The sequence below is a fragment of the Vulpes lagopus genome, chromosome 10 (genome assembly GCF_018345385.1).
Source record: "Vulpes lagopus strain Blue_001 chromosome 10, ASM1834538v1, whole genome shotgun sequence".
Classification (NCBI taxonomy): Eukaryota; Metazoa; Chordata; class Mammalia; order Carnivora; family Canidae; genus Vulpes; species Vulpes lagopus.
The window spans coordinates 89,400,634-89,418,750 of NC_054833.1; the positions used below are offsets into that span (position 1 = coordinate 89,400,634).

Consider the following 18,117-nt stretch of genomic DNA (forward strand, 5'->3'; position numbering starts at 1 on the left):
ACAAGAGCAAAGGAATGAGGGGGTGAGATCTCTCTGGGCCTTTCCTTCCTTCTGCCCTGCAGGAAGTGCAGGGAGGTGGGTGGCAGGACCAGCCCCTGGGCTAGCCCACCTGGCCTGGCCTGGCAGGTAAGAGCCGCTTGCCAGTGAGGCCTGCCATCTGGTGACCTTGGCTGTGGCAGTGGACACATTGGGTCAGACACCTGTCATTTGTGAGTGGCAGCCGTGAGTCGGGCTACCAAGTAGGCGAGCTGCCCTGGAGGCAGCCGTGCCAGGAGCCCTTGTGCTGTGGGTTTGTGGGAAAGTGGCTAGGGGAGCGGTTGGCAGCTGGCGGCAACCTTGACCCTCATGGACCGCGTGTCTCCTGCTGGGGATTGGGATGTGCAATCCTGGCCACAGCAGCCCGCTCCAGCCGTGACCTCACTTTGAAGCTTCCAGTTTTATTTTTAACACTAATGTTAATTTTACATTCTATTCCATGATAAGCTCGTGTTTATTTTACTATGAGGCATATTTCCCCCTAAACATTGAGTCAGATGGATACTCTCGGAAGATGTTTGTATTTTTTCTGTGGCTTCTGCTACTCTTAGGACAGCATCTCCCACTGTAGTTTGAAAGTGTGGATTGGGGCAAAACAGTGTGAAGGATGATTAGCTGCAAACATGACAAGAAATGCATAGTTTAATAGGAACCCTTTGTTCCCTCAGTGATTTGTTGGTTGAGTCACTGAAACTCTGGTTTGTGTAGAGAGTATTAAAATGCTACCCCTCAAATCCAGGGGCTCCTGGGTGGCTCAGTCAGGTAAGCCTCCAACTCAATCTCAGCTCAAGTCTTCATCTCAGGGTCATGAGTTGCAGCCCCATGTTGGGCCCCGAGTCTACCTCAAAAAATAAATTTAAAGAATAAAATAAAATGCTATCCCTCAAACCCACACATTTTAACCTAAAATGCATACATATATGTTGATCCACTGACCAGATGCTGGTCCTTGGCCTGGATGCAAGGCCAAGGGCTTCAGCCTGAGTAGGCTGGTCATTTTTGCAGAAGGTCTCCTGCAGGGAATGGGCCCGTCAAACTTTGCTCTTTCTCCCCAGACTTTTTCAAGCCTTGGCCATTCCACTGCAATGAAAGTTTGTGTTAGTGGCTCTTCTTTATTGGGTTTCTAAAGCATTGTGCTTTGTTGTCATGGAAACAGCTCTTTTCTTACACACCCATATTTCATCTCTTCTACACTGTGTGATCACTAAGGTGAGCAACTAGCATGAGCTTATGTGGGTACAAGCACAGCCAATTCTTATTAGCGGCCAAGGACTGGGACCAGGCGTGTCAGTGCCCTGAGGAGAAGCCTGCTGGCCCCCAGGCTCATCACGCTGAGGCCATCAGCCAGGATGTATTCCAGAGGGGATGGAGAGCACAATTCGCTCCAGATTCTGCTGGGAGAGGTCGGGTAAGCTGGAGGGATGGGAAGGACTACAGGGCAGGGGCCAGAGGCGGGTCAGAACTCCCGGCTGAAATTCAGAGGCCCTCGCACTGAGAACAGGCACCACCAGCCCTAGAAGGGAGGCATCGGGATCAGTTTCCTTTTCTGTGGATCCAATCAGCAAGCGCTCCTCCTTTGGAGCTTCCCCATCAGCCAGCTCGTCACCGCCTTTGTTAACCGTGCTATTTCTTTGTCTGATAATTTTTTAAAAAAATCTTTTATTTATTGATTCATGAGAGACACAGAGAGAGGCAGAGACCTAGGCAGAGGGAGAGGCAGGCTGCCTGTGGGGAGCCCGATGCGACGCGGGACTCGATCCTGGGACCAGGACCACACCCTGAGCCGAAGGCACACTCTCAACCACTGAGCCACCCAGGCATCCCGCCTTCCCTGTCCTTGCAGGTTCTGCACCTCTGGTAGAGCTGGGACCGTGGGCTCTGGTCCCCTACAGACAGGCCAGGAGGCTGAGGCTTTGGTACCCAACCCCAGCCCCGCCTGCCCATTCCCTGCCTCTGTCCCCAGGAAGCAGGGCCTGGCGTTTGAAATCTCATCCCCTCCTTGCCCAACTCGTGAACCTTTTCCGGGAAGTCCGTCTGAGAGCCCTCAAGTTGCTGGGTGACTGAATCAGGGCAGCAGGACTCTGGTGTCTCTTCAGCCAGGGGCCCAGATCCAGTTCCTTTGCACAGACCCAGGAGGGGTGACGTTCGGGGCAAAGAGAGCAGCCCCTGGAGTCAGCCTGGGTTCTAGTCTGCCTTTCTCAGTCAGTGGTCCTGCCCCGCGTCCCACTCTCCTCCTTTACAAACAGAAGGCCTGCCCTAGGGGCTTGGCGTGGTGAATGAATGAGCAAAGAGACACGAAGCACCTAGACTTTGCCGGCTGATGGCAGGTGCCCAGGGATCGGTGCTGCTGTCTCATGAGCCATGCATAGCTGTTGTTCTGGGCAGAGTCTGAGCTTAGCCCCAGAGCTCCCAGGGGCAGAAGTGGCCCGGAGACCTGCTCTGGCACAGGAAGGAGGGGAAGGAGGTGACACGAGGGCACTTGCTAGGAAGAGAGCGACCAGATGACGGGTGGTGGAAGGTGTTCAGGGCACTGTGTGTTGTCTCCAACACTTACAAGTTGTGTGCGGATCTGGGGTCTCATGAGAACAGGAGGGGAGGAGGCCATGTAAGCCCATGGCCGATGGGGAAGTGGAGTGTTGAGTGCCTGGGTAGGCAGCCAGCTGCAGAGCCAGACCCAGGAGAATGGGGCAAACCACCACTTAGCTGAGACTCTTTTTTTTTTTTTTTTTAAGATTTTATTTATTTATTCATGAGAGACACACACACTGAGAGAGAGGCAGAGATAGAGGCAGAGGGAGAAGCAGGCTCCATGCAGGGAGCCCAATGTGGGACTCGATCCCAGGACTGCAGGAACATGCCCTGGGCCAAAGGCAGGTGCCCAACTGCTAAGCCACCCAGGAATCCCTAGCTGAGACTTTTTAAAAATTTTTATTTATTTATGATAGTCACAGAGAGAGAGAGAGAGAGGCAGAGACACAGGCAGAGGGAAAAGCAGGCTCCATGCACCGGGAACCCGATGTGGGATTCGATCCCGGGTCTCCAGGATTGCGCCCTGGGCCAAAGGCAGGCGTCAAACCACTGTGCCACCCAGGGATCCCTCTAGCTGAGACTATTGAGAAGGGGACCCATCTCCACTGCCCTCCCCCATGTGTGTGTGTGTGTGTGTGTGTGTGTGTGTAATTAGCTTAGGGGGTCAGGACAGAAGAGAGAAGTAGAATTTGCAGTTTTGAAAAATATTAACTATTTGGGGGTCTTTTAAATTATTTATTTATTTTAAACGATTTTATTTATTTATTCATGAGAGACACAGACTGAGAGAGAGAGGCAGAGACACAGGCAGAGGGAGAAGCAGGCTCCATGCAGGGAGCCCGAAGTGGGACTCGATCCGGGGACTCCAGGATCATCCCCTGGGCCAAAGGCAGGCGCTAAACCGCCGAGCCACCCAGGGATCCCCTGCTCTGTGCTGTTTAAATCTTTTCTTTTTTTTTAAAGATTTTATTTATTTATTCATAGAGACACAGCTAGAGAGAGAGAGGCAGAGACACAGGCAGAGGGAGAAGCAGGCACCACGCAGGGAGCTCGATGCGGGACTTAATCCCGAGTCTCCAGGATCACTCCCTGGGCTGCAGCGCTAAACCGCTGGGCCACCGGGGCTGCCCCTAAATCTTTTCTTTTGTCTTAAATTCACTGCTCCTTTTGGGGGTGCTTTCAGCAAGGACTGACTTACCTGGATCATTTGGTGATCCTCTCTTGTAAGGTCAGCTCATTTATGGAGCCAGCTGACCTTTGGGACACTTGTAACCTGTGGCTTTGTGGCCCTCCCTTCTGTGTTGAAGAGCCTTGGCTGGGGCAGGTGGAAGGGCCTAGGAGAGGTGGGCATACGTCATGGGTGGGTGGTGTCATTTACGGAGGATGGGAAGTCAGGACCATGTCCAGGCTCGGCATGTTGGGCCCCAGGCAGCTCGAGACCAAGCAGGGTCTTCCAGATTAGCAGGCAAACCTCCTTTTGCCAAGTCGGGGGCAGTGGTTTGTGTGGCTGGCCCCGAGCATCCCATACTATGGCACCCGAGGCATTGATTAGCTAGCTATATCCTGTGACCTTCGCACCATGGTCTCTGCCCCAAGCATGGGGAGACCCCTCCACTTCCTTTCCTCAGCCTTGTCAATGGTGGGCATCCCTAGGTATCACTCCCTACTTGAGACCTTGCCTGAGCCCCTCCTCCTCCTTTTTTAATAAAACAAGCTTTTGGGACACATGGGTGGCTCAGTGGTTGAGCATCTGCTTTCACCTCAGGATGTGATCCTGGGTCTGGGGATTGAGTCCTGCATCGGGCTCCCTGTGAGGAGCTTGCTTCTCCCTCTATGTCTCTGCCTCTCTCTCTGTGTCTCTCATGAATAAATAAATAAAATCTTAAAAATAAAAATAAGTAAATAAAACAAGCTTTCTTTCTTTTTTTTTTTAATTTTTATTTATTTATGATAGTCACACACACACACAGAGAGAGAGAGAGGCAGAGACACAGGCAGAGGGAGAAGCAGGCTCCACGCAGGGAGCCTGATGTGGGATTTGATCCCGGGTCTCCAGGATCACGCCCTAGGCCAAAGGCAGGCGCCAAACTGCTGCGCCACCCAGGGATCCCTAAAACAAGCTTTCTATATCACTTAATGTACACAATTCCATGGTTTTCATTATTCACAGAGTTGTACCACTTTCACCGGAATGGATTTTAGAACATTTTCATCATTCTAATAAGAAACATCATACCCATTAGCCCTCCCTCTCCACTTCTCAGCCTTCCCAGCCCTAGGCAACCATGAATCTACTTTCCATGTCTATGGACTTGCTTATTCTGGACATTTTGTGTAAATGAAATCATACAGGATGTGGTCTTTTGTGGCCAGCTTCTTGCACTCAGCCTGTTGCCTTTTCTTTAGAAACACGTCTGACTCATACAGTTACAGTAGAGGGGTTTATACCAATCTATTACTCTGTCACAAGTATTGATGGGGCATCTGTTGTAGGAAGCAGGTGCTTGGCCACACAGCAAGGAACACAGCAGCCATGGATGGTGTATTAGTTATCTACTGCCGTGTAACAAATTACCCCAAAACTTAGCAGCTTAAACAACAAACACTAATTATCATCTCACAGTTTCTGTGGGTCCAGAATCTGGAAGCGGCTGGGGCTGCTGGTGTCTAGAGCTGGTTTGTTGGCAGATCTCCGTGACTGTCCTGCTGATGGCCAGATATCTCCATGCGCACCCCCCTCCATGTGGGCTTCTTCACGGGGCAGCTTGAGTGGCCTTACAACATGGCAGCTGGTTTACCTCATAGTGAGAGAAGAGAGACAAGGAGCCGAAGACTAAAGCTGCATAGTTTCTGTGAGCCAGATCTCTCTTTTTTTTTTTAAGATTTATTTATTTACTTATTCATGATAGAGAGAGAGAGAGAGAGAGAGAGAGAGAGGCAGAGACACAGGAGGAAGGAGAAGCAGGCTCCATACTTGGAGCCTGACGTGGGACTCGATCCCAGGACTCCAGGATCGCGCCCTGGGCCAAAGGCAGTGCTAAACTGCTGAGCCACCCAGGGATCCCCCTGTGAGCCAGATCTTGAAGGTGACCTGCCATCACTGCTAGATTCTTTGGGTCACACAGACCCAACCTGCTATAATGTGGTGGGGAGCTGCAAGGAGGGGTGAATACCAGGAGGAGCAAGTAACTGGGTATGGTTTCATGTGGACAATGGCTCTGACAATAGTCAGCTCCCAGCCCGCTTGTTCATAAAAGGCCCCCCAGGCTGCCTCTGAATGAGCCTTGGGTCAGCTGTGAGTTCTGTGGGTTCCATGCTCCACTTGGGCCTCTTCTACCTTTCCCTGCCCTGTATCTGTAACCCGGGAATGTAGCGTGTAATTATTATTATTTTTAAAAAGGTTTTATTTATTTATTTATTTATTTATTTATTATTTTTAAAATATTTTATTTATTTATTCATGAAAGACACACAGACACACACACACACACACACACACAGAGGCAGAGACACAGGCAGAGAGAAGCAGGCTCCATGCAGAGAGCCTGACGTGGGACTCGATCCCTGTTCTCCAAGATCACGCCCTGGGCTGAAGGCGGCGCTAAGCCGCTGAGCCACCTGGGCTGCCCTATTTATTTATTTATTTGACAGGAGAGAGAGAGAGAGAGAGAGAGAGAGCACGCGAGCAGAAGCAGGGGGAGCTGCAGGTAGAGAGAGAGAGGGAGAAGGAGAAGCCGACTCCCCGCTGAACAGGGAGCCCAATGTGGGGCTGTATCCCAGGGCCCTGAGATTATGACCTGAGCTGAAGGCAGCCACTCAACTGACTGAGTCACCAGGCGCCCCTGCGGCGGGTGATTATGTACATTGCACTTGGTGCCACCAGATTTATCCACTTCACGTAGGATAATTTTTTATAGACAGTTTTCCAGGTATTTGTGAATTCTGTTTGCATTCCTATCAAATTGATGAGCCAGCTTTTGGATTTCCTTTCATTCATGTTGTCCAGAAGGATGTTGAGTAGATGAGTCCTCAGGAGCCATCCCAGTGGGTCTGACACTCCCCACCATGGCACTGGGTCGCACCATCTCACAGAAGTCACTGGAGACACCTTTCCCGATGGCCCTTGAGACTGTCTTGAGGGGCAGATCAGGTCTTTTTTTTTTTTTTTTTTTTTTTTTTTTTTTTTTTAGATCAGGTCTTGTTAAAATGAGCATGTATCATGCATTAAAAAACTGAGCCTCAAACCCTAAGGTAGTAGGGATATTTGTTGTGAGAAGCAGTTTTAGGCTCAAATACACTTAGAAGCTTCCCACAGAGCGGCTAGCAGATCAGTTTCGCGAGTCCCCAGGGTATCTTCCGTGAGCCTTGATGTGTGACTCACACAATGAACGCCCTGTTGGTCCCTTTACCCCCTTACTCCGATTTCTCCCAGGACGGATTCGCAATTGATCTTTTCCACAAACAAGGGATAGCTTTTCTTCTATAAAAGCTATAAAGAAGTCTAAGACGTGGTGTCCTCCCATGAGGATCACATTCTGGAATTGGACAGACCTAAGACTGCAGGAAACGGTTGCAGAATGCAGTGTGTCGCCAGATGCTCCGCTGCAAGGTCCTGGCTGGAAGCCCCCTTCCAGATGCTGTCCCATTGCCATTTGCCTCGCTGGCCGAGCTGGGCACGGGGTGCCGGCACCCACTTTCACAGATGAGGAAACCGCTCTGGAGTGGTTAGGCAACTCCTCCAAATCCAGCTCTAACCCCAGGGCTCCTGCTCCTACCTTCTGCGAGAGAGTCCCTGCAAGCAGGAGTGCTTTTGGTATACACTTGGGAGAGTGAGCATTGCGAACAAGAGCATCATTTTTTTTTTTTTCCTCTGCTGTTCCCCTGTCCACCCCAGGTCACAAACTCAGAAAGTCTCAATTAAGGCAGACTTTTTGTCTAAGCTTGGAGACTTGGCTAAAGGAAAAAAGAAAAAAGCTCCGAATTCTAATTAACTTTGCTTTTTAACTACAGATGAGCCACTTTTTGAATTAACTGGGGGTGAGAGTCTCAGAGATTAATGGAAATATGTGAAGATGGCAGGGAACAGGGGCCAGACACTCCTATAATTAGGCTCCCTCATCTGTGTGCCTGGAGAGTAAAAAGATCAAGGGAAGAAAGCCATGGGGGGATTATATGAATAACTGGGGAAGCTATCTCTCCCCTTTGAGGAGGATTATTTTCCAGAGTCTTCCTGTTTTCCCTAAAAGAATTAAAAACATTTAGCTGGGTTTTTTTCCTTTTTTCTTGTTAGTTGCATCTTATTTTTACTGACTGGAGCATTCCTGTTCTCGACTCTACTCTGCATCTTCTCTGATCACACTTAAAAATGCTGTAGGGCAGGAGAATAAATTCCCCTCTATCCTTCTAGATTCTTGGCTCAGAACCCTCCACCCCATGATAAAAAGACAGATTATCGTGAGAAAAACAAACTTAATCACTAAAGTAGGGGAGCCCCACAAAAATGCGAGATTCAAAGAAGTCACTAGAGCAGGAAACTTTATACATTTTATTTTTAAAAAGACTTTATTCATGAGAGACACACAGAGAGAGGCAGAGACACAGGCAGAGGGAGAAGCAGGCTACTCAGGGGACTCGATCCCAGGACCCCGGGATCACACCCTGAGCTGAAAGCAGATACTCAACCACTGAGCTACCCAGGGGTCTGACCTTTATACTTTTTTTTTTTTTATTTTTTATTTTATTTATTTATTTATTATTTTTTTAAATAATTTTTTTATTTATGATAGTCACACAGAGAGAGAGAGAAAGAGGCAGAGACACAGGCAGAGGGAGAAGCAGGCTCCATGCACCGGGAGCCAGACGTGGGATTCGATCCCGGGTCTCCAGGATCGCGCCCTGGGTCAAAGGCAGGCGCCAAACCGCTGCACCACCCAGGGATCCCCTACTTTTTTTTTTTTTTTTTTTTTTTTTTTAAATTTTTTTTTTTTTAATTTTATTTATGATAGTCACAGAGAGATAGAGAGAGGCAGAGACACAGGCAGAGGGAGAAGCAGGCTCCATGCACCGGGAGCCCGATGTGGGATTCGATCCCGGGTCTCCAGGATCGCGCCCTGGGCCAAAGGCAGGCGCCAAACCGCTGTGCCACCCAGGGATCCCTGACCTTTATACTTTTTAGACAAACAATTAATTCATGAAAGATTGACAAGACAAAGGGGTTCGGGCTTTGGGCAGTAAAATGGTGAATGGCATTCACCAGTAAAATGGTATTTATATGGTCTTCTTGGCCCTAAATCTCCTGTCTCTGGTGAGAAGCCTGCCTTCTACCCTCCCAACCCCCCCACCCTGCTCCCTACAGGGAGGGGTACTTTTCACAAGCAAGATTTATCCCCTGTTTTCAGGAGGACAAAGGAGGTTCAGTGTCCTTCTTGCACTGCTGTTTCTCAAATACCTTTAATTCAAGATATTCAGTATCCCAAAGTGGCATGGGTGGAGGTGATAAACCCCTACAGGCAGAGTGCCAAATGTGGAAGGCTGGTGTTTGGGATTTTGGTGGGCAGCTGGGAGAAGTTGACATTTCCTCACAGTGAGGTTACCTGGAAGTGTCATGAGAGAAGTGGGGGGGGGGCGGGTGACTAATGGAGCAGATAGGCTTCCCTCTTCTGGAGCTTGGTGATTGAAGCAAGGGTTCTCAGGCGTGGGAGCAGAGGCTCCTCTGGTTTCCTGCCTCGTGCTTGGGAACTTATAAAGAGGATCCAGTCTTTTAGCTGTAGCAAGTAGAAGGGCGGGAATCTAATTTCTCTATTTACTCTGATTTCCTAAGATTGGTGAAACTTATTTAGTCACTAAACAAATTTATTTATGCCCTCATCTGTATTTCAGAAAGGATTTAACATTCCTGAGCCCTGAATGAGGCAGGAATTGGACACTTTGGTATTCCTTTCCTCTCTGCCACCAATTGATCGTGGAGCACAGCACTCCACCTCTTTATGTTTCCCATCAGTGAGAGCAAACGCTTTTTGAGCAATTACTGTACACACCCGACACTGTTCTAGAGGCTTTCCACTCACCTGTATTAATTCACTTAATTCTCTCCCAAATTATTACATTATGTGTCTTTCTGGATTTGTTAGTGTGGTTCCAGTACATGGTTGTAATACAGGCAGGATGACTTTTTGTGGCTTCTGCCATTTTGAAGAATGCTGGCTTTTCCTCTGGGCTCCAGAGAAGATGGTACCTGACACCCCCAGTTTGGACCCCAAGCCATGTCATTGGGTTCCCCTGCTGATAAGGACCTTGTCTTTGCACTTGACTTTCATGCCGGAAAGGAAGGCAAGTCTGTAGGACTGGGCCCCTAAGGAGAAGGGCGCCCACTGTGTGGATGGTGGAGTGGAACCCAGGAGCCTGTCTGCCCATGGAGAATCTCTCCCCGATGGGGAGATGGGGATGGGATCGGCAGTGTGGAGTCGTTATCCTTCTCCAGTTGGGGGTTGTTGGGGATACTGACCCCAAGCCAGGATGGCTGTCAAAACTCCCAGCTCAGTCCACCTATCCAAGGTCAGGCCGTGACTCCTGGCAGCTTATTTCTCATCCTCATACTACACCTCCACCCCACCCCACACCACCCCCGCACCCCACATTCCTTGCCTGTGGGTCAAGGACCGCCCAGCTGGAGGCCAGTCCTCCACCACCCAGACCTCCTTCAGACTGTCTTCTGCCTCACGGATCCCCTTCCCAGACTGGGGGGAGGAGTGAAGAGCAAAGTAGAAGAAGCCAGCGGGTGCAGCCCTGGAGGGGAACGGGTGGCACGCTGGGCGGTCCGTATCCAGTGGCCCAGGGTCCTCCAGCGCAGGCCCATGTCACCTGCCAAGTGGACAGCCACGCTGCACCGAGTAGGTGGCAGAGCAAGGCTTGGTGTGTGAATGTGCGTGATGGGTGTGTGTTTGATCTCGGTGTCTGTCAGCGTGTGTCAGCTCATGTAATTGTGTGTGTGTGGGTGTGTCTTGGTGAAAGTGCATCCGTGTGTGCCATTGATCTGTGTCTGAGTGCATGTGAGGGAGTGTGTGACTTGACGTGTGTCAGCTTACGTAATTGTGCCTGAGTGTGTGTGTGTGTGTGTGAATGTGTATGGGAGTGTTTGCTTTGTGTGAATGTCTGTGACAAACGGGGCTGCGATGGGGAGGGGTGCCCCCTCCTACCCTGAGATGCCAGGGATGCTGACCACAGCCCTGACAGGGTCGCCAGGTGCTGGGGGCGGAGACACGACCCCACAACGCAGCGGCGGGGTCCTGTCATCCCAGGCTTCTTCAAGAGTCCAGGAGCTTAAAGCTGTTTGTGTCCTTTTCCTCCCCGCCTGCACCGGGCAACGCTGGGGCGGAATGGACGGGCCCTGCGGGAGGCACCTCACCTGGACCCTCGATGCAGGCCGAGACGACCACCAGAGTGGTCCTCAAACCACTTTCCTCATCCCTACGCCCGCCGCACCCGCTGGGACACCCGGGGAGGGGGTGGATTCTGAACCCACACTCCCTCCTTCCCTTGCGTTCCACGGTGGCAAAGCTTTAGGTCTAGGGCTATGGACCCCAAGGGACATTCTGAGGGCCACCGCACGGGACTCGGCAGGGCAAGAAGCCTAGCAGTTCTGCACCAAACCACGGCGGTTCCGAGGCTAGCTCTGCGCCCGGCCCTGGGTGCATGCGAGGGGTCAGCTGCTTGCCCTCGGGGCTTCAGGGTTCGCACTGACACCCCGAGGGCAAACAGCACGCACCTCGCAGGCACCTCGCAGGCGGATGCTTGGATTGCCTGGAGCGCTGTGTGCGGTGCGGGGCAGAGGGTCCCTGCCTTACTGCACCAGCGCCCGCCAGCGCGCCGGGAGTTCGTTGTAATGAATGGAGGTATAGCGAAGGCCCCCGGCAAACCCATTTACCTTCTGAATCCGACCCGTGCGGGGAACCCCGATGGAAAGGAAGGCCCAGCGGCTGGGGAACGGCCCGCACACTGGATGGGAGCTCAGAGCCCGGATGGCCAGTTCCGAGGGTGACCCCGGCTCCGGACCAGCGTCGGGGGTCCAGTGCCCTGGCGGTTCTGGTGACTCCCCGGGAACCCGGGAGGGGAGAGCGGTTTGGGGGACCCCCAGCCCTCACTCCCTGTGCAAACACTACTTTGTATCCTCCAGTCACGAGGCGGGAGGGGGCCCAGGGCCAGCGTGCGCGCGCTGCCCGGGGTCCCGCGGCGGCTGGGGGGCTCCCGGCTCCGGGCGCACGCTCCACCTGCCCGGGGCTGAGCAGCGGGGGTCGGGAAGCATCTGCAGCTGCGGCCGCCGGCGCTCAGACACTCCGCCTGGCTGGGGCCGCGGGAATTTGCCGACGGTGCCCGCGGCGCGGCGCGGCGGGCCCTGGCCCCGCCCCCGCCCCCGCCCGGCGGCCCGGCCCCGCCCCCGGCCCCGCCCCCGGCCCCGCCCGCGCCGGCCTGCTGTCCGGGCCCCGCCCCGGGCCGCGCCCCTCCGCCGCTGCCCGGCTCGCCGGCTCCGCGCCGCGGGCCTGCCCTCAGGCCCCCGCGGGCTCGGCGCCGCCGCCGGGAGGCTCGCGTAGCTCCGGGACCCGCCCGCCGCGTCCCCTGGGCAACCGTCTCCAGGGAGATCGGGCCCCGCCCCCGGCACCGACCCGGTACGGAGCCCACCTGTGCGGGCGTCTGCGGGGTCCCAGTGCCCCCCTGCGCACGCCCCGCCCCGCCCGGCGCAGGGCTTTGTCCGCCCGGGGCGGTCGGGGTCCAGGGACGTGGGGGCTGGGGGAGGCGCGCGCGTGTCGGGGCGGACCGGACCCGGCTGGGGAGGCCGAGTCAGGGGGTCGCGCTCGCGTCGTGATGCTCGGGTGTGGGCTGGTTCGTGCTCTCCTGCTCTCCCGCTCTCCATGCATCCCTTTTGTGCCTCGGGGGGGCGGGGATCCAGGGTGTCCCGCTGCCGCCCTTGATGGGATGAGCAGGGCCCTCAGCCGGGCTCTGGACGTGGACGCGCCTGTTCAGAGCAAGCTGTTTACTTGTCAGGGACCCAGCAGTTGCCGTGCGCATCCTCCCCTCCCCCTGTCCCCGATTCGGGACGGAGCATCCTGCGCTGTGCCCATTCCTGGCATTGCTTCCCAAGCTTTGCCCTTGAACCCAGAGGGCTAGAGGGCGGCCGACCCAGATCCTGAGGTCCTGGGCAGCGTGAGGGCCGGAGCAGAAGACGCACCTTCCTCCGGGAAGAGCCTCCTCCTTGGCCGCCCTCTGGTGAATTCTGCTCCAGCTCCCTGTTTCCTGACCTGAATTCCTGAGGACGAATTGCTTCTTGCCTTCCCTAACTCTTCCTTCCCTCTGCTCCATCTCCATCGTGCATTCTGCTTTGTCTTTCCTCCTTTTGCAAGTGCTTTCTCTATAACCATGTCTTATTTCCCTGTGACTGAATTGCTGGGGTTTGTCCTCTTAACTCCTTGGTCAGTGATGGAAGTTATTTCTTCCTTAGCCCCTGGCGCTGACCTCTGATTTCTCTTAGGAAGTCCTGGCTATCCTCCCCTGGATGCCCAATGAAGAGACCATCCAGGGTCCTGTTCCTGGGCTCCTGCAGCAGGCTCCATGGGGTGTCCTTCCAGGGATTAGGCTCTCAGCAGTGAGAATTCTAGCTTGGTTCTGGAAGTGGATCCTTGGAATGGACACCTTTTCCAATGGCTTCCCAGCATGGGCTTTTTGCTGTGGAGAAGCAAATGATTTAAGTTTCCTGCTCCTCAAGCCTCCCTAGCCTTGCCCAGTGGGTTCCAGGCAGGAGTCTCCCTGCTGTGGAGGTAGCTGTGGCCTTAGCTCTGGGTTGGAGAAATTGGCAAGTCCTGCTCTTAGAATCCAGCCGGCTGGGCTTCCGGAGCTCAGGTGTCTTCCTGTCTCTGGGGTCAGATTATTTGCAGGAGTGGCTGGCAGCGGGGGAGAGAAACACCACCAATGCAGTGAGTGGACAGGCCTCTCCCCACACACCCATCCTTTTCATCTCCAGCAAGCAGGGATGAGTGTCCCTGTATGATACAATTTAGTACTTGAGTAGGGACCTCAAGTGCAGGAATCTGCTTTTTGCATCCACTGAATGGAACTTGAACCCAGGCTTGACACAGATCATTTGCTTTGCTTTCAGAAACCAAACAAAACCAATGAATAACTCTAAAAATGATGTAAGTCATCTTATGATCTTGCTTCAGGTCCTGGAAATGCTCCGATGGTTTGCTTCAGTGCCATCAAAGAGGCTGGGGGTGGCATTGACACAGGTGGTGGGAAAGGCCCATCAAGCAGAATGTGATTGGTTTGCAAAATAGGAGTCTAGGTGAAACAATTGCTTTCAAGCTAAAACCCTGTGAGGGAATGCTTAGAAGGTTTGTGAAACTTTCTCTTTTAAAAATGTCATTCGTTCATTCATTCATTCTTTCTTTCTTTCTTTCTTTTTTTTCCCCCCAGACAGATAAGGAGCTCAGAGTCAGGCAGGGGCGGAATGGTGCTCATTGATTCCAAAGCATCTCTGATCTGCCAGACAGAGGGGCCTTTGCTGCTTTTCTTTCTTGGACCATTCCAGAGAGGTAGGTTGGCTGAAGGAGAGAAGTGTGTGGGGAAGAAGAGATGTCATTTTGTAGATAGCTTAAGAATTTGAACAGACTCTGCCTTCCCTGACCAGCCAGCCAAAGGAGAAGCTCTCTCTAGCTTCCGATCTAGAACTAGATCACGCAAAGGAAGAGAATGACCCAGATGTGTGCTATGAGCCAACAAAGGGAAGTGAACCAGACCTCGGCCAGCTCCCCAAGAGAGGGATGCTGCTGTCTGTGAAAGGAAGGGGGGCTCTGCTCCCAGGAGCCCTGGAGCTCATTATTAAGCTATTTGACTTGCTTCAGTCATGGTAGAGTTGGGCTGGCCCATTTGGGGAAAGAAAAATGAAAACATTCTTCCAGAGGAAGTGAATTGAATTCTTTTTTTTTTTTTTTTGTGAATTGAATTCTTGTAACTTGGTATTGGTTCTCAAAGAGTCCTTAGGTAGGGACACTGTTTCCCCAGAGAGTTGGCAGTCACCGTATCAGTAAGACAATGCTCCTTGGAACTTCTAGGACATTCGCTGGGAGATGAATGCAGTCTTTTCATTGTGCAGATGAAGAAACTGAGGCCAGAGACTGACATTGAGTATTGGCTTTGGTGTCTGGGGCTAGCTGGGTATGGTTAGCAGGCTCCCAGATTGGCAGGCCACAGTCCTATTTGCAAGCCCTGTGGGTACATAGGTATGTCTGGCTGCACAGTAAATTCCTCTTTTCCTGGATGCTTGAGCAGCTACTGTCATTTCTGATGGGAAGGAGCACAGGGTTACATCATGGTGTCATCCCTTGGAAGCTTCCCCCTGGCCCCACTCCAGATTCATTTCTCTAGATTTTCATCAGTACTTTCCAAACTTCTCTGTTAGTGTGGCTCTCTTTAAAAAGATCAAGATATTAAAAGCATAATGTTGACCTATAGAGTCGATAAAAACAGAGTGCCCTGTGGGACAAGCAGAGACTGGCTTAGGACTTCCACTCAGTGCTCTATTTCAGTTCTGCCACCCTTTGAAGACCTTGGGACTGCTTCTGTGGAACCCCAGGACCCCCTGGAACATAGTAAAAATCCATAGATTGTGTAGACCTCTGTTGGGGGATTAGAGTTTCTTCTATACACCTGTTTACACACCTATTTACAATATTTTTTCTGAGATTGATTTATTTGAGAGAGAGAGAGAGAAAGAAAGAACACAGGGGGAAGGGCAGAGGGAAAGGAAGAGAGAGAATCCCAAGCAGACTCCATGTGAGCACAGAGCCTGATGCAGATCCATTTTACAATCCTGAGATCATGACCTGAGCCAAAACCAAGAGTCAGACACTTAACCAACTGAGCTGCCTGGGCACCCCAACAATATCTTGATTCTTGTTTCAGCAGATGCCTTTTAATAATTTTTAACCATGATGCTTTTTCATTTATTAAAAAATACCTACTTACTGTTGAAAATCAATTACCTACTTACTGTTTGCAAAATCAATTAGCATAACCTAACTCCCCCCAACCCCGCAAAGAACCACTGTTTCCTTGATAGGAGTAACTTCCTCCCCCAGATCCCCCAGAAAGCCTTCTATGTGTCTGTCTTTATTTTTTTTTAATATTTTATTTATTTATTCATAAGAGACACACAGAGAGAGCGAGGCAGAGACACAGGCAGAGGGAGAAAGAAGCAGGCTCCATGCAGGAAGCCCGACGTGGGACTCCATCCCGAGTCTCCAGGATCATGCCCTGGGCTGCAGGTGGCCCTAAACTGCTGAGCCACCCGGGCTGCCCTGTGTCTGTCTTTAGAAACTTGACTATGATGTATTGTTAAATATTATTATGAACTTCCGTGAAAACCTAGCCAATGGAATGCATAGGTTTATCCTGGATCTGTTTCAAAAGCTCACTAAAATGAGAGTAAAAGAATAAAAAAGGAATGCATCCTTAAGGAAACAGACAAAGAAATGATTGAGGAGGAGCAGTGAAGCAAACACATTGAGAGGCAGAAAATAGGTTGGTGAAAGAGATGCAAAGCTTAGAATCTTGACTGTCCTGTGCCATGGTGGAGGCAGACTGGTGTATTCAAGGAGCCACCAAAGGCTCAAGAGTGGGAGCTAAAGTGTTTCTGATGATAGAGTGCAGGGTGGACTGGAAGCAGGAAGATTGATCGGAGGTATGTGTTGGAACAACCAACCCCTCTCTCAGCCCACATGATCAGGTGACTCTCTCCTCTAGCCTAGCAGAAGATGCCTGTTTTCCCAGAGGTATTCCTGACCTGGAGCAGCTCAGGCCCAGCAGAGGGTGGAAGGAGGTGGTATGGGGACCAGCTGAGGGCAAGAGGCACACTACTGAGAACAGAAGGAGTCAGTGAAAATTGGTATACTGAACAGTGAGATCCTTTCCTGGTTGGATCCCAGAACATGGCAACCTAGTTTATACCCCTCTCTGGTTAGGCCCTTGAGAAACTTCTCTCTAAGGAAATGGACCTCATAATAAAAGGTGACCCTCAAATACTGACAATGAGAGGACTCTCTTGGAAAGCTAGCTTGCTACCTTATCATTTCACAGTGATGTCTGCCAGGCAACTGGACTTTCCTGTGCACAAACAGCTTTTAGTGCCTCTGTCTTAAATTTGAATGGGCAGCTGTGGATCATTCCACATAGAGTGAAGCCTCTAGCATGAAAGACAAAGACCCAAACAAACAGAAAAAAGGGAGTCAGAAGTCATAAACATAGTTGTTTATAAATGGGAATATTCATAAAACAATAAGCTCTTAGATATAAAAGCTGGGGTAGTAGAGGTGCCTGGTTGGCTCAGTTGGTAGAACATGTGACTCATTATCTCAGGGTTGTGAGTTTGAGCCCCATGGTAGGTATAGAGATTACTTAAGAATAAAATCTTAAAAAACAAAACAAAACAAAAAAACTAATAGTAAAAGCAAACATTTCAATAGAATAGAGCTGGAGATTGAAAAGTAAATTTATAGAAAGTAGAACAAAAAGATGGAAAATAGAAAATAAAAAAATAATAAAAAATAAAAAAATTAAAAATTAAAAAATTAAAAAAAATAAAATTAAAAAAAAAGGAAAATAGAAAATAAAATATAAGAAAACTGGAGAATCAGTTCAAGATGCCCAATATCCACCTCATAGAAACTCAAGACAAAGAGAAAAATGAAGAAAGGGAAATTATCAAACTATAGTAAAAAAAATTCTAGAACTGAAGAGCCTCTGAGTAGTACTCAACAATGAATAATAAAAGACATACTACATAAAAGTAAAGTATGTACTGCAGGACATCATCATGAACTTTGAAAACTTCAGAGGTAGAAATTTCTACAAGTCAACAAAGAGAAAAGAGACCACATCTAGAAGATCAGATAAAAGAATGGCTCTGGACTTTACAAAAGCAATACCAGAAGCTACAAGACAATGGAGCAACTCTTTCAAATTTCCAAGGGAAATTAATTCCTGAGCAAGAATTCTGTAATTATCATTCAAGCAAAATAATAGGATAAAAGCACCTTTGTAAATGTGGATTTTCCAAAGCTATGTGTGTGCACATGCATGCATACACACATACCTTTGTATCACTATTCAAGGAAACTAGTGGAGATTGTGCTGTACTAAAATGAGTGTAAACTAAGAAAGAGGAACAAATGATACAATATGTAATTGTCTTTTGTTTTCATTTGGTTCAGCTTCCAAATGGCTTTCAGTATTTCAGCTGTTATCTTACTTTGAGTTTGGAGAAAAAACAAACAAACACTTACCTCACCATGGGAACTGCAAAGGACTTACTTCCAAGCTTTCCCTGTAGCTAGGACCTGTGACCTAGACTCCACTGATGAGATGCACCCACTGTATTTTGACAGAGGAGATGGATGATGCATGTGCTGTATCTGTGGTTATGGTGGTGGCAACAATGAGGGGCTCCTCAAGATCAGCTTCTTGGCTCAGAAGTGGCAGAGGAACAAACTGGCCATCAGTATTCAG

The 18,117-nt window shown here is 50.5% G+C and overlaps 1 protein-coding gene across 5 annotated transcripts in view; it reads left to right on the plus strand.

The window, feature by feature from the left end:
- PIK3CD (phosphatidylinositol-4,5-bisphosphate 3-kinase catalytic subunit delta) overlaps positions 1-18,117 on the plus strand; it is a 52,232-nt gene that overhangs the window by 9,879 nt on the left and 24,236 nt on the right. For 2 of the 5 annotated variants that reach the window (XM_041770626.1, XM_041770630.1), the window contains exons 1-2: positions 12,095-12,227; positions 14,029-14,147. The exons of 1 other annotated variant lie outside the window; for it this stretch is intronic. The gene's annotated coding sequence lies outside the window, so the exon portion shown is untranslated. Of the gene's footprint in view, positions 1-12,094; positions 12,228-14,028; positions 14,148-18,117 lie in introns of those variants that run through there. 2 more of the 5 variants (XM_041770627.1, XM_041770628.1) reach the window with 2 other exon arrangements.